The sequence below is a fragment of the Chinchilla lanigera genome, unplaced genomic scaffold, assembly GCF_000276665.1.
Source record: "Chinchilla lanigera isolate Chin_1 unplaced genomic scaffold, ChiLan1.0 scaffold00015, whole genome shotgun sequence".
In the NCBI taxonomy this organism is placed as follows: domain Eukaryota; kingdom Metazoa; phylum Chordata; class Mammalia; order Rodentia; family Chinchillidae; genus Chinchilla; species Chinchilla lanigera.
The window spans coordinates 19,468,998-19,482,674 of NW_004955416.1; the positions used below are offsets into that span (position 1 = coordinate 19,468,998).

The 13,677-nt window shown below is 44.3% G+C and overlaps 1 protein-coding gene across 6 annotated transcripts in view; it reads left to right on the plus strand.

Moving 5' to 3' along the window:
• The window catches only part of Sv2b (synaptic vesicle glycoprotein 2B), a 194,369-nt gene that overhangs the window by 12,584 nt on the left and 168,108 nt on the right, over window positions 1-13,677 (plus strand). For 3 of the 6 annotated variants that reach the window (XM_013512682.1, XM_013512681.1, XM_013512679.1), the window contains exon 1: window positions 10,061-10,162. The exons of the other annotated variants lie outside the window; for them this stretch is intronic. The gene's annotated coding sequence lies outside the window, so the exon portion shown is untranslated. Of the gene's footprint in view, window positions 1-10,060; window positions 10,163-13,677 lie in introns of those variants that run through there. 6 annotated transcript variants of the gene reach the window in all.

A 13,677-nucleotide genomic window follows, 5' to 3' on the forward strand; every position in this document is an offset into this window, starting at 1 on the left:
GTTGTTGCTTAGCTGTGGCTGCCGTCCTGAGATGCAGCCCTCTGCCACGTGCCACTCTGCCTTATAATCCTGCCAAGTACGGATTAAAACTTCCACGAACTGTAAGCGAAATAAACCTTTCCTTCCTTAATTTTGGGTGTCAGGTATTTTGTCCCAGCAGCGAGAAAAACGTAACCAAGACAGGTCCCGAGCTCCTCCGATGATCAGGATGGCCGAGTTCCCATCAGGGAAGCTGATGCAGCAAGCTTTTCCAGGAGGCCGGCAGTACACCATCTTCCCTCTGGAACCAGGCAGCTATGCTCAAAGTGAGGACCAGAGCTCCCCAAAGTGAACCAAAGCCATTCTCAGTGCCAGCGAGGTCCTGAGCTCCTCGGAGGATGAAAACAGCCATTTTCATCAGAAAAGCCAGCTCCCCACAGTCTCTCTCAGCTCCCAACAGCCTGCTTCTTCTTCTCCAGGTCTGCCTCTTATCCTGCTGGCAACAGTCCCCAGGTGGGCCTCCCATACCCAGCACCACTCACTCAGTTCAGCTGGGGGTTACAAGTTGACCACCAGTTATCAATCCACTACAGGGGCCCACCCTCAAATTAAGTATGCTGCAAGTATGTGTCAAGCCGCTGCTAAATACTAGGCCTTCTGTCCTAAGCTTCTCCCTTGTCAGAAAAGCATCTGTCTTTGCTTTCTCTCTCTCTAGTTCTCATTCTCTGGAAGTAGGGCTCTTTGAAGTTTGCCTTTCTTGCTGCCCCAGGTTCATTCAAACAAATCTTAGCCACTTAGTGTGGGCTGTGGACCAGCGGTGTGCCTCCCTCAGAGGGTGTTAGAAGCGCAGAATTTCGGGCCCTACTTCAGACTTGCTGAATCAGGATCTACATTTGAACAAGATCCCCAAGTCATCTAAGCACAGAAAAGTAGAATGCAGGTCACAATCTCTCCAGACTGTTTCATCTGAGCTTGGGAGCCCAGGTGGTCACATAGTCTGGGACCCACACCTTTGGCTCAGTTGGGAAGCTGGACCCCGACTTGGGTGGGGCGAAGCTTCCTTACTGTTCCTACCCTATAGAGGCCACAATGCTTAGGCCCCCCATAGGCGGCTCACTCCTGAACAATCAGCCTACAAAATGAGAAGGGCATATCACAGAGGAATGTATGGAGCGAATGTCTGTAGGAGCACAAAGCGAGGATCAGTTGTACTTGCTGCATGAGAAGACAGAGACCCCAAGATAAAGCTATTGGAGGGGGTAGGAGTGTTGTCCACTTGAACCTTGAAGAATGAATAGGAGTTTTGCAGTTGGTCAGTAGGAAGAAGAGTATTCCTGGCAGAGGATGCAGCATGAGAAAATCATATAGACCTGAAAATGCATGGTTGCTTTTGGAATAGCAGGTAGTCTGCTGTGACTGAAAGATGGGTGCTGAGAGGGTGTAGGGAGCGGGGAGTAGAAATTTGGTGGGAAGTAGCAGCACATCCACTGGTGTGTCTTGTGGGTTTACAAGTTATCAACAGTGTGTCTTAGTCACTTTCTTGTCTCTGGAACACACATACCTGACACCTGCAACTTACAGGAGGAGGGGTTTATTTTGGCTCACATTTCAGTCCACAGCCAGCAGGCTCCAAGTCAAGACAGCATGACAGGGCCTGGGGATTTAGCTCAGCGGCAAAAGCGCCTGCCTGGCAAGCACAAGGTCGTGAGTTCGGTTCCTGGTACCGGAGAAAAAACAAAAACAACAAAAGGAAAAAAAAAAAAAAGACAGCATGACAGAGGGGCAGGGCAGAGGAAAAGCTGCTCACCTTATGGCAAACAGGAAGCAGAAAGCAAAGGGAGGAGCGGGGGAGGGAGATACACTCTTCTAGGCCACGTCCTAGTGATCCAACTAGGCCCAATCCCCTGACAGCACATTTGCCTACAAAACCAGCAGTGGGCTAATCCACTGATGAATGTAGTGCCCCCACTATGCAATTGCCTCCCAAAAGCTCTGCTTATGAGTGTGTGAGGCTTTGTGGGGACAACAAGGTATAAACCAAAGCAAGGTGTATGAAGGAGGGAAGAGCTCAGGAACCACTGTGACACACAGAGTCGGTCAGCTTGGCTCCTCAGAGTGGCCCTGTGATGTGAGATAGCCACTGGCCTGCACATCAGCCATAAGGGTTGGTTGTGTGTGACTGGAGTTGGTCAGACATTTCATTTGGCTGTGATCTCAGATAACCATCCAAACAAAGAAACAGCAGCCTTGCAAAGTGTGATTGATAACCTGGAGGTGCTCTAAGGCACAGGAAGGCCCAAGGCAGTGTGGAAAACATTTGAGAAGAGAAAGAAGCCCTTTAACTGTAGCTGCTCAGAACAAATGGAGCAGAAAGTTCTGTGTTTTTCAAAATAGATGAGAGAGAGAGAGAGAGAGAGAGGGAGAGAGAGAGAGAGAGAGAGAGAAAGAGAAAGGCAGGTAAATAGTGTTAGGACTATTTCTCAAGCAGTTATCTGAATGACATGGTTCCACCCTAACTGCTCAATGATTTATTAATTAAGGAACCCCCTCCTCCAGTCATTTTGGGTTTATTAAAACCATAATACAGGTAATCTAGGTAAATGAGAAAAGGAAAACCTGCTTGTGATTCTCAGTCTCCCTTTAAGCATTTTGAATTATTTTCTTTATTTAGGAATAACCACATTAAGTGCGCAGTTTTGTAGCTGTTCATCAAAATCTTTTCTTCCTCTTCCTGGGCTCTCAGACTACATCTCCCAGCTGCCCTTGCAGGTGGGTGTGGCCCCAGTGAGCCTAGCATAAAAGCCTTGTTGTGCATGTGCCTCCAGAAGGCATGGTGCTGTCTCCAGGGCTAGAAATAAACTGCTCAGGTTAAACTGTTGGCATCTTGGAGTTTGCTGCAGTGATTAGATTACCTTCCTCAACTCAGAGCCTGCAGTTTCAGTGAGCAATTTCTTTTTTTTTTTTTTGGTTTTTTTCTCTGGTACCAGGAACCGAACTCACGACCTTGCGCTTGCCAGGCAGGCGCTTTTGCCGCTGAGCTAAATCCCCAGCCCCAGTGAGCAATTTCTTTCAGTGCAGAGACGCACAGGGCTGAGCATTGGGTTGAGCATCCAGTGTATTCCTGTGATGACTATTCCAGGAGCACATGCCCTTTTGGGAGACAGAAGCTCAGTATTTTCCCTTTCCTTCTGATGATTCTGACCGCTACAAAGTGATAGGAATATCTTCTAGCATCCTGTGTCTTTGGAAAGCTAAGACTCACTGTGATACAGGTTGCAACATCTCCAGCAGATTCTTTAACATGTGAGTCTCAGCTTCCTCATATGTGAAATGGTCATTATAAGACCTGGGATTCTTAAGGGGCATTAAAGGAGAAAACGGTAGTCAAGGGCATAGTAGGCTACATGGCATGTGATAGATGCCTTTCCACTGGATTGAACGCTCTCTGAGAGCCAAGACTCTTGTGGCTTAGGTGTCTAATACAGGCCCTGGCAATAGGGGCTCAATGGTTGGTTATTTAGCAAACCTTGAAGAAACTTGAATATTTCAAAGGAGCAGCAATGGACCCTGGTTTGAAGAACTCAGAAAGGCAGCAGAAGAAAGTGGAGAAGGTGCCAGCAATCTAACATCTTAGCCTGGGGGAGCTGGCCGGTTAATCTGCTGGTTCACCATCCATGTTAGGGGACGGAATGGGTGGGAGAAGGTGGGGGCGTGCTAACTCAAGTGTTTGGGATTGCTCTATATTTGGATGATGGCTCTCTCATCTGAGGTTAATCCTCTTTGTCCGAATCATCCAGCCAAGGGATTAACTGCTTTACACTCCAGGCTTCACTGGCCCAACAAAGTGAACTTTGTGTTGCTAAGGCCCAGGGATTCGAGGGGTCAATTTCTATTGACCCAACACATGAAGATCCTTTGTGGTCGTTTAATCCCAGCCTTTTGATAGTATGGAGAAAGAGAATGAGGCCCCCGGAGAGGAGGTGACGTATTTCTTGTGGGAGATTTGTGATCAGAATCTCTGTTTCTGGCTTGGACTTCTTGGCTCTGTTCTATGCTGGTCTCCAGGGAAGGAGTCAGGAAAAGGGCCTGTGCTAACAGAGGAGCGGGCTTGTGTATGGATGTGAATTCTGTCCTGGATTCTGGGACACCCACAGTCTGCCTGCGAAGTGCAGCCTTGGTCTTTGAGCTCTTTGGAAACATCCCCAAGGGGCCATATTTTGGCCTTGTGCGCTCAGCTCAAGATTCAGATTCTAGGAAGTGAGAACTCTCCCCAGCCCAGCTGGGGTCCGTTCCCTGCCCAAAGGAGGGCTCCATAGTGGTGAATCCCAAGATTACGTGTAGTGAGGGGAGGAAAATTCCTTAAAGGAAAATTGGGGAGATTTTTAAAAAATTAATTAAATGTATCGGTACATTTTAGGTACACATAATGATCCTATTCATCATAGGGAATTTGTATGACATGGTATACCTCCATTCTGTTTTTCCCATTCCCTTACCCTCCCTTTAACCCCATTTCCCCTCATTTACATTTCCATCTTTTTCCTTATTTTCTCATTGTTTTCTTTTACCTTCATTCCCCCTCCCCCTTCCCTGGTTCCCATCCCCATTTGAACATTTTCTTCCTATTTCACAATATCTATTTGCATTTTGGCCCTTATTTACTCTTTCAGTTTCAGACACCAGGGAAATGATGTGATATTTACACGTGTCTGGTTCATTTCGCTTAAGAGTATCGTCTCAAGGTGCATCCATTTACCTAGAAATGTCTCAAGCTTATCCTTCTTTATGGCTGACTAGTACTCCACTGTGTAAAAGAACCACATTTTCTTTATCCATTTATCAGCTGATGGGCATTTCGGCCATTTCTAAGATTTAGCTATTACAAACCCTGTCACTCTAAACATGGTTGTGCATATATTTCTGTGGTATGATGCTTTTAATTCTTTTGGGGAGGTACCAAGAAGGGGAATAGCTGGGTCAAATGGAACCTCTAGTCTAGTTTTTTGAGGAATCACCACATTGATTTCCACAGTGGTTGTATCAGAAGGTTGGGGAGATTTTAATGAAAGAAAAGGATACAGTGCCTCGGCAGGGGAATCACGAATTTCTACCACACGCACTTGAGCTGGCTTCTCTAGCTGAAATATAAAGATTGCGCAGTGTTAGCTTTGGTGACTGGTGAAGATTTTGAAAGTCTGGCTACTTGTCCATCTGCCTTTCCTTTTCTAAGGCTTTAGAATTTTCACCACCATCTCCTTGTTTGCTCTAACCTTGCATTTTAAAAATTAAAATACACACAATTTAAACATGTCTCCCTTAAATCCCTTTTGCATCTATGGGTTTATTCAGCAAGTGTTTATTGATTGTCCGTTGTGGTAGGCATTGGGGTTGGCACGAGGCGTAGAAGACATGATCTCTGCTCGCAGAAAAGGTACGGTCTAGCAATTTGTAAGGAAGCCCTGTGTATGTATATGCATCACACATACACATAAATATACATACATAAATTTTCTTCACGTACTTTATAATTGCTGGCTTATTTTTCATGTGAAGACCCATCAGGTCATTGATGCTCATGAGGAATACTAACTTGGTCAGAGTCAGGAGTGCCTCTGTGAATCTGAAGGGTGAGTTGTTTTGCTAAAGTGAATGATTTTGCATTCTCCCTGTGCACAGAACATCTTGGAAGCTGAAGAAAATCCATCTCGAGACCGAACTGCCTGCTACTCTGCTCCCCTGAGGCTGGGAGGGAGTGGGTGGCCTTCATTTGCGCTGCTTCTGTTTTCAGGCTGTGAAGGAGAACTGGCACCACAGGCTGCTTTGTTGTCGTGTGGCGGTGTTTGAACACGGGACAGCATATTGCTCGGCTATTATCAAGTTATTTGTATAACCCCAGCAGCTGGCAGTGGTGTAGTGGTTTTTAAGAGAAAAAGCCTGGAGATATTTGTTTACAGAGAATAAAAATAGGCAGAGAATGAGGTGTGCTGGGCACCTCATGCAGAACGGTGTATGATTGCACTTCATGCTGACTGTTAAGATTGATCCTTGGGTAGAATTCCCCATAGGACTTCCCCTCCCTCAAGTTCAGAGAAGGGTCAGATACTCTAGAAGGCAAGGCTGTCTCATCCTCTTTGCATGAACTGACACAGTTAGAAAAGTCACCTTGGCTCCTGGGATCTGGTCAGGCCTGTACTGAGAGTTTTGAAGCAGCCATTGTGGCTTTGGGTTCAAGGTCAGTACCAGAGCAAAGACTTAGCCAGCAAAAGGCCACTTCTTTTGCTTCTTCTTCTATTCCGTGGTGGTGAGTAGCTAGGCTCTGGAGTCAGACTGAAGCTTGTTTCCTTCACTTACTAAGTGTGCTTCAATGCCTTGTGCCTCAGTTTCCCTGCCTGTAAAACAAGGTTAATATTACAGAATGTTTTATCTCATGCTAAGGGAAGTGGATTAAATGAGACAGTACAATGCTCAGTAAAATGTTGAACATATACAAAGTGTAGTAGTCAGCTTTCATTATGTGGTAATAATGCTGCTTAACAAACATCCCCAGTTGTCTCAGTGGCTCATCCAACAATCATTATTTATATTGCTTATAAGTTTAGCAGTCAACTGGTATGGCTTTCCTTTATGTTTCAGGTCAAGCTCAGGTGCCTGGATGTTACCAGCAGCTACCAGGGACATATTTTTCTCATAGCAAATGGTAGGAAACACATGAGGGAAGGCAAATTATCTTAGGACTTTTAAAGCCTCTGCACACATCATGTTTGCTAATATTTCACTGGCCAAAACAAATTGCATGACCAAACTCAAACCTACATTAGTGACACGGGAAAGGATGTGCTTCCCACAGTGGAAGATACTGCAAATTTATAGGGTTAATTGTGTGAATGGTATTTACATTATGGCAGAGAAAAGAACTGGGAATAAAATTTCACCTACCAAAGCAAGTTACCTATGACAGGACGTTGGGTAAGACTTTTATCTTGCCTCGAAGTGAGAGTTCAGAGTTGCACAGCTGGGAATAAGAAGTCTTACTCTGCTTTTTAAAACCCTGAGCTCCTTCATGACTTTCTAAGAGATATCACAGCTGGCCTTGGTGCCCTTGACTTGAGTCCCAGGTCTCTGTAAGCATAGGGATGGGAAGGGAAGGCAGAATCTTGGGAATCTTGGCCTACTTCCCACAAAGCCAAGCGAAGGGCCTCTAGCAGACCCTTAAAGGAGGCTGGAAATGCTAGCAAGAAGGGAGATGGAGGCTCTGGTCCTCTGGGTGGGTGTTTGCTGTCCTGTGACACTAAAGACTGGAGTGAACCATGCAAAAGAGCTCCCTAGAGGCCGCAAGGCCTCTGGACTTTGGGCCACATGAAGACATAAGAGTCTACCTCTAGTCTGGAGATTTTGGCAGGCTGCAGGGTTGATGGAGAGCCCATGCCAGCGGGGAAAGATGGGGAACAGCGCAGTACTAAAGAACAAGAGGACATTTTTCTATTGCACTTGATAGGGGCTTGAGAGCCTGCAGGAGGTGCTACAGGAAAAAAGCCTTTGGGGAGTGGGCAAGAGCCCTGGGCCCACCTAAGCAATAACTGAATTACAAGAGGGGGAAATCTGCCTGGAGCTGGCCAGATGCATGGATAGCTGGTGGGTCTGAAGCAGTCCCTTGCTCAGAGGCTCCTCCACACCAGGGTGAGGCTGGACACTGTCCCTGGGAAACTACATACAGGAGAACCCAGTCCATGCCACAGTGATGCCAGGGAGGGACATCTCCCTATCACAGTCAGAATTCTTGTTGCTGTTATTACGCTCTACCCACATTCCAGTTTGAATGAACACGATTCATCTACCTCCTTCTCCACCTCTGGCTCCCCTTCACAGTTCCTTCCCTCCTCTTTCTAGCTCTGTTTGGAGCCATACACTGTGTTATCCTCTGGCTAATGAGCTCTCTCTGCACAAGAGGCAGCCCTGGGGGTGTGGGCATGCTGGCTGATCCGCTTGAGGCTCCCGGCTTTTATTCTTAATCCACGGCTTCTGTCTGGCCTGCAGCAGATGGAATCCTCTGGAGGATGACTGGCCAGTTGTTCCACTTTTCAGAATAAAGTGGAGTCCAAAACCATGTAGATAAAAATGCAGGCAGGCGACGTAGCTTTGCAAGGAGCAGAGGGTTGACATTTCTGGGAGAACAAGATTTTCCCAATGGTAAGACCTGTCTTTTAACAGATAAATCTTTTCCCAATTTGATAATCTTTCAGCTTTCAAGGACAGATTAAATGGCTAAAGTGAGCAGGGAAAGAATTTGAGATGTGGCTAATGTACTCTGTCATTTGAGATGCAGCTAAGGGGAGGAATTCATTTGTTTTCATGCTTAGGTTTAGGCTCTTTAGTGACCTGCCTGAATTTAGTGACAAACCTGACTCCAGGTTCTGATTGTTATAATCTAAAATAATATCCCTACTGTGATTTGTTCCAACTCTGTGTTTGCAAGGGAATTGGAAATTACACCTATTGCCAAAATTGGTGAATAATCAAGGTTTTCGTCCAGCTAATTGGTTTGCTTGTGCTCTTGATTATTTTTTCCTGATTAGAAAAGTGATACTTGCTACAGAATAAGATTCAGAAAATAGGAGCACTTATAAAGCTCTTCACTCACGTGGCTGACTTGCTTCCCAGAAAGGTTGTTCTGATTCACCCTGCAGCTGGCAAAGGATGAGTGTCACCCTCATACGTCCTTGGTCAGAGTGAATATAATCATTAAAAGGAAAACCAAACATTGTCAGTTTGTTAGATGAGATAATATCTTATTAACTCTTCATTTGCTGGATTGCTTATGAGGCTGACTACTTTTGTTTACTGACTGATTGCACTTCTACTTCTAAACATGTTTTTTCCATATTCTATGTCTATCTTAAAAGTGAGTATTAGTGTTTTTCATATTTGTCAGTAATTGCTTTGTATATATTGAGGACATTCAATCAGTGACTCTCATAATTATTGCCAATATTTTCCCAGTGTTTTGACTTTAACTTTGTATTTCTATGGACTTTTTGCCACTTAAAAATCTAGTTTTTATATATATTCATATTTCTAATGTGAGTGATGTATTTATATTACTAATGTGAACTATTTATTGTTTTCTGTTAAAATCTCTTCCTTTTCATGCATAGAAAGTTTTTTTTATCTTAAAATCAGGGAAGTAGTCACTGAAAAATTTTGATTATTGTTGTTTTAATATTTTTCAGTACTGAGGATTGAATCCAGGGCTTTTACACTGAGCTACATCCCTGGGTTTGTTTTTGTTTTTTACTGTAGTTTTAGTTTTGGAACAGGGTCTTGCTAAGTTGCTACACTGCTCATATTGGGCTTGAACTTGGGATCCTCCTGCTTCAACCTCCTACCATGCTGATGTTATGAGGGTGTCCCACCAGGCTTGTTTTATTATTTTAATTTTATGTGTGATCCTTTAATCTGTTTGTGCTTTATTATGACTTAGTGTGAAGTCATATATTTTAGTTCATTTTAGTTACTGTTAATCAGTTTAGTTACCTATATTTAGTTACCCTATTTAGTTACCTATATTTTAGTTTAGTTACCCTATTTAGTTACCTATATTTTAGTTCATTTTAGTTACTGTTAATCAGTTTTTTCAGTACCACTTAACAGTTCTCCTCTCCCCAGTGAACTGGAAAGCTAATTGTATAGTTTTGTATCAAAACTAGTCACATGTAAAGCTTTGTATTTGAAAAGTGATAAAAAAATAGAAATTAACCTTACTGAGCACTTAATATGTACTAGGCTTTAGGTTTTTTAATTTCAGTATTTCGTTTAATCCTCCCTATTTACCCTGGATGATCAGGTAGTGGTTGGCAGATCTGGGCATGCACTCCAGGTTTTTTGATTCTGAAATGTGAGCTCTCAAATTTTGCAATCTCTCTCCTTCCTTAAGAGCCTTGCAAACAAACTATCTCTGTGGGTTAGAGTGACAGGAAGTCTAGCCAATGAGCATAGGAAGTTTTTGTTCTTTTTTTTTTTTTAACTTTGTATCCAGACCGGGTCTCGCGATGCAGTTCAGGCTGGCCTTGAGCTCACTTTGTAGCCCAGGCTGGTCGTGAACTTGCAACAATTCTCCTTCCCCAGCCTCCTGAGTACTGGGATTATAGGCATGCGCAACCACACCTGGCGGAAGTTTTGTTCTTACGTAAGTAGCTTATTCTGTTCTTTTTTCTTTGAAACACAGAAGTGCTGGGGTTGGTCCCCGCCAGTGCCGAGGTGGTGGCTGCAGAGGACACTGGGAGATGTGCAGAGACGCGGCTCCTGTGTGTTGCTGCTCTGTCCCCGTGTCCCACAACAGTGTTAGAGTGAGGCTAACTTCGCTTGGGATTTTGTGAGCACTGCGTATTTAAGAGCCCAAGTTTCCATCACGCTGGGCAAGTTTTTACATACTACTTTGGTTCTCATTCCTGGCTGTACATAGAATCAGATGAGGCGGTTATTAAACAACGCCAGCAACAACAGCAACTTTCCCGAACCTCCTGAAAATGCTTAATCCAGACTCTAGGGACTGGGGTGAGAAATTGCATTTTTAAAGTAAGCTGCCCTGTGATCCAAGTGTGCAGCTGAGACGCAGTGATAAAGTAAAATCTTCAATTATGATTTCTGTTTCTACTGCTTTCGTTTTCCCTCTGGAGTCACCCCTAATTCTTACAGAATCTTGTTTCTTTGTCTTTCATGTCTCTTATAGTCTGTCTTATTTTTTGTTTTTGCTTTTATATATTTCTTTTTTTCTTCGGAAGGTGGGCTCAGAAGTTGGGCAAAATGAAATAGGGCACCCACTAGCTGGAAGGGAGGAAAGAGGTGTTAGCATAGAGAAGAAATCATATAAGACCTGAATGTCAGCTCTTTTCAGTACATGGCTTCATCCCAACTGGAGAATTGGGTTCTCTCTGTCACTACCTTTCCTTTCTGTGCATACCTCAAAAAAAAAAAAAAAAAAATCTGTGCATTGTGCATTCCTAATCAGAAAATCCGAATTTCCGAATCCTGCAAAATCTGAACCTTTTTGAACTCCAATGTGATATCACAAGCAGAAGATCCACACCTGACTTCAGGTGTGACAGATCACAGTCAAAATGCAGAGGCACTAAAAATAGTTTGTGCAGTTATCACAGGGCTGTGTGTGTTTAAGGTGTGTATAAAACATAGAGAATTTTGCTTTTAGACTTGGTTCCCTTTCCCAAGATATCTCAGTATGTACAGTGGTACCTCAGTTCACGAATTTAATTTGTCCTACGATTTTGAGAAAGATGGCTACATTTGTGTTTGTGTGGGAAAGATGACCGCAGTTGTGTTTGTCAGCCGATACAGAGTTTGCAAACAAAACAAAATTTTGCCAAATGCTTCTGTTTGCAAACCAAATTGTTTGCAAACAAAACTGTTCACAAATGAAGGTACCACTGTATGTGCAAATATTCCAGGATCTGAAAAGTATCTGAAACTTTCTGGTCCCAAGCATTTTGGATAAGGGCTACTCAACCTGTTTTTATATTAACAGTATTTTTAAAAGAAATGCTTGGCTGTTGATTCCAGGAGTCCGAGCCCTGGACTGTTTTCCCACAGAGCCTCCCGTTAGGTAAACATCACTGTTTCCTGTTAATGTGCTGAGTTCGTCCTCTAAATCCAGGGTGTTGTGGATGCAGATATAATCAGCACAGGAGCCAGCTTCGAAGATGCCCTCCCCTCTGTCAAGAGTTAAGTCATACTGTTCACAAATGGGGTCACTAGCATCCTTCCTGGAGCCAGTCTGGAAAGCTGGGGGGCCTACGGTTGATAGCCCTGCCTGAGTCATCTTCAATGGCTCGGCTTTCTCCTGCGGAGTTGACTCCCCCATCCTGTGGCATTTGGACACTACTCGCTATCTCGTCTTTGCCAGCACTTGCTGAGGAGTTGGCTCCCCCAGTTCTGGGTCCTTCTCTACTCTTTCTGTTGCTGGTACTTGCCAGTTCTCTCTCTCTGCCAGATTTAACAAAACTGTACGTCCTAGTTGAGAAGCTTGGCACCTGGGGCTCATTTTCTCCAACATTTTGTCTGTTCTTAATCCTCAACTTTCCAAGTCGTTTTTGAAATAAGAGCCTGCACCTCCCGGAGACATTAGGTTCAGTGAAGCAAGCCAGGTCCAGAAAGACAAATACCACACTGCAATTAGACCTGAATACTGAGGTTTTGGTTTAGAAAAATCAACTCATACATTAACATCTTTTGTCTTAAAGAAAAGCACGATAACATGCGTGGCATAGGTTTGCCACTACCACCATAGAGCCTGCATTTGATATTCAGAAATAACCAAGAGTGGAGATGCAGTTTGGATTTGTTCCATGGATTAAACAGCCCCTGTGTACAGTGTATTATCTGTAGGACACAAATGGGGGGTGGATGTTCAAGGTCTGCATTCGCTCTAAGGCAGTTATTTGTGTAGTATTTCTGAAGAGTAGATCCGATCTCATTTTCTCTTTACAACCAATTCGTGCAAGGAAGGGAGCAAATTCTTGCTGGGCAGAGAAGCTAAGTCACTTTCTACATGGTCATCGCTAGTGGGTGGTAGAGCTGTGACCCAGGTCTTGGGATACCTTGCTGTTTGTGAGCAAGTCTTCACTGAGGGTCTCCAGAGATAAGCAAGCAGGGACTAACTGACAGAGCATAGATTTTGTAGTTTGGAAAAACTAGAAGTGATCCCCAGGAGGAGCAATCCTGGACTCTGAGGACTCTTGGTCTGTGGACCTGCATGCATGTCGATAAATTCATCTTTTCCCCAGAAGTCACCTGGATTGTGCTGAGGGCTGGTACCTTACAGAGGGGAATAAGGAAGGCGGAATGTACTGCACTGCCCTGGATGCCACCGACTGCAAGGTGTTTAGAAGAATGCTGCAAAGCCCTCCAGAAATATTTTGTCCACATAACCTGGGAAAATTCCCCTGGGGTTAAGAGCAAGGTGGGCAGACTGTGTTTTAGCTTGCAGCTACTGGTTTGCCATTCTTTTCTCGCCACATTCATTAAGTTATCAAAGTTCTATTAAGATTTAAATGAAATTTTCCAGCCTCATGGTCCATCTGTTCCCGCTATTTATTCCCCAGGGAAGTCACGATTCTGTCATTTGCGATTTTACAGTTTTTCATCTCTGCGGTGCCAGCGGTGCTTCCTCTGTGAGGCGCCGATGCACGACTCTCCTGGGGGGACTCTTAGGGGGGTCTCGAGGCTCAGGGCGCCTCCTTCCGCAGAGTGAGAAGCCCTCCTTTGCCAGGTGTGAGGGACAGCAGCCAAGCCCCGGTGACGAGGGAGTCTGTGCGAATGGCAGGGTGCCCACTCTGAGAGACAGAGTTTTAGGTCCCGAGGGAACAGGGATTTCTTGAAGTTGCACTGTGACTTTCTGCGCTCCAAAGATGCAGGGATGGAATCCAGGACTTTACATGCTAGGCAGGTACCCTACCATCGACCTGCATTGCCAGAGATATTCATTATTTCTTTTTTTCTTCTTTTCCATTCTTTTTTATTTATTTATTTTTTTTTATTTTAAGGATAAAAGGAGGGAAACATTAACAGACATACAACATTTTACAACGTATCACAAGCACAATACAGACAATACAGAGTTACAAACAAAGTGGTAGGGAATTAACAATGGTGGTTGTATTACATATTGATATCTTCAAAGTAGCTTCT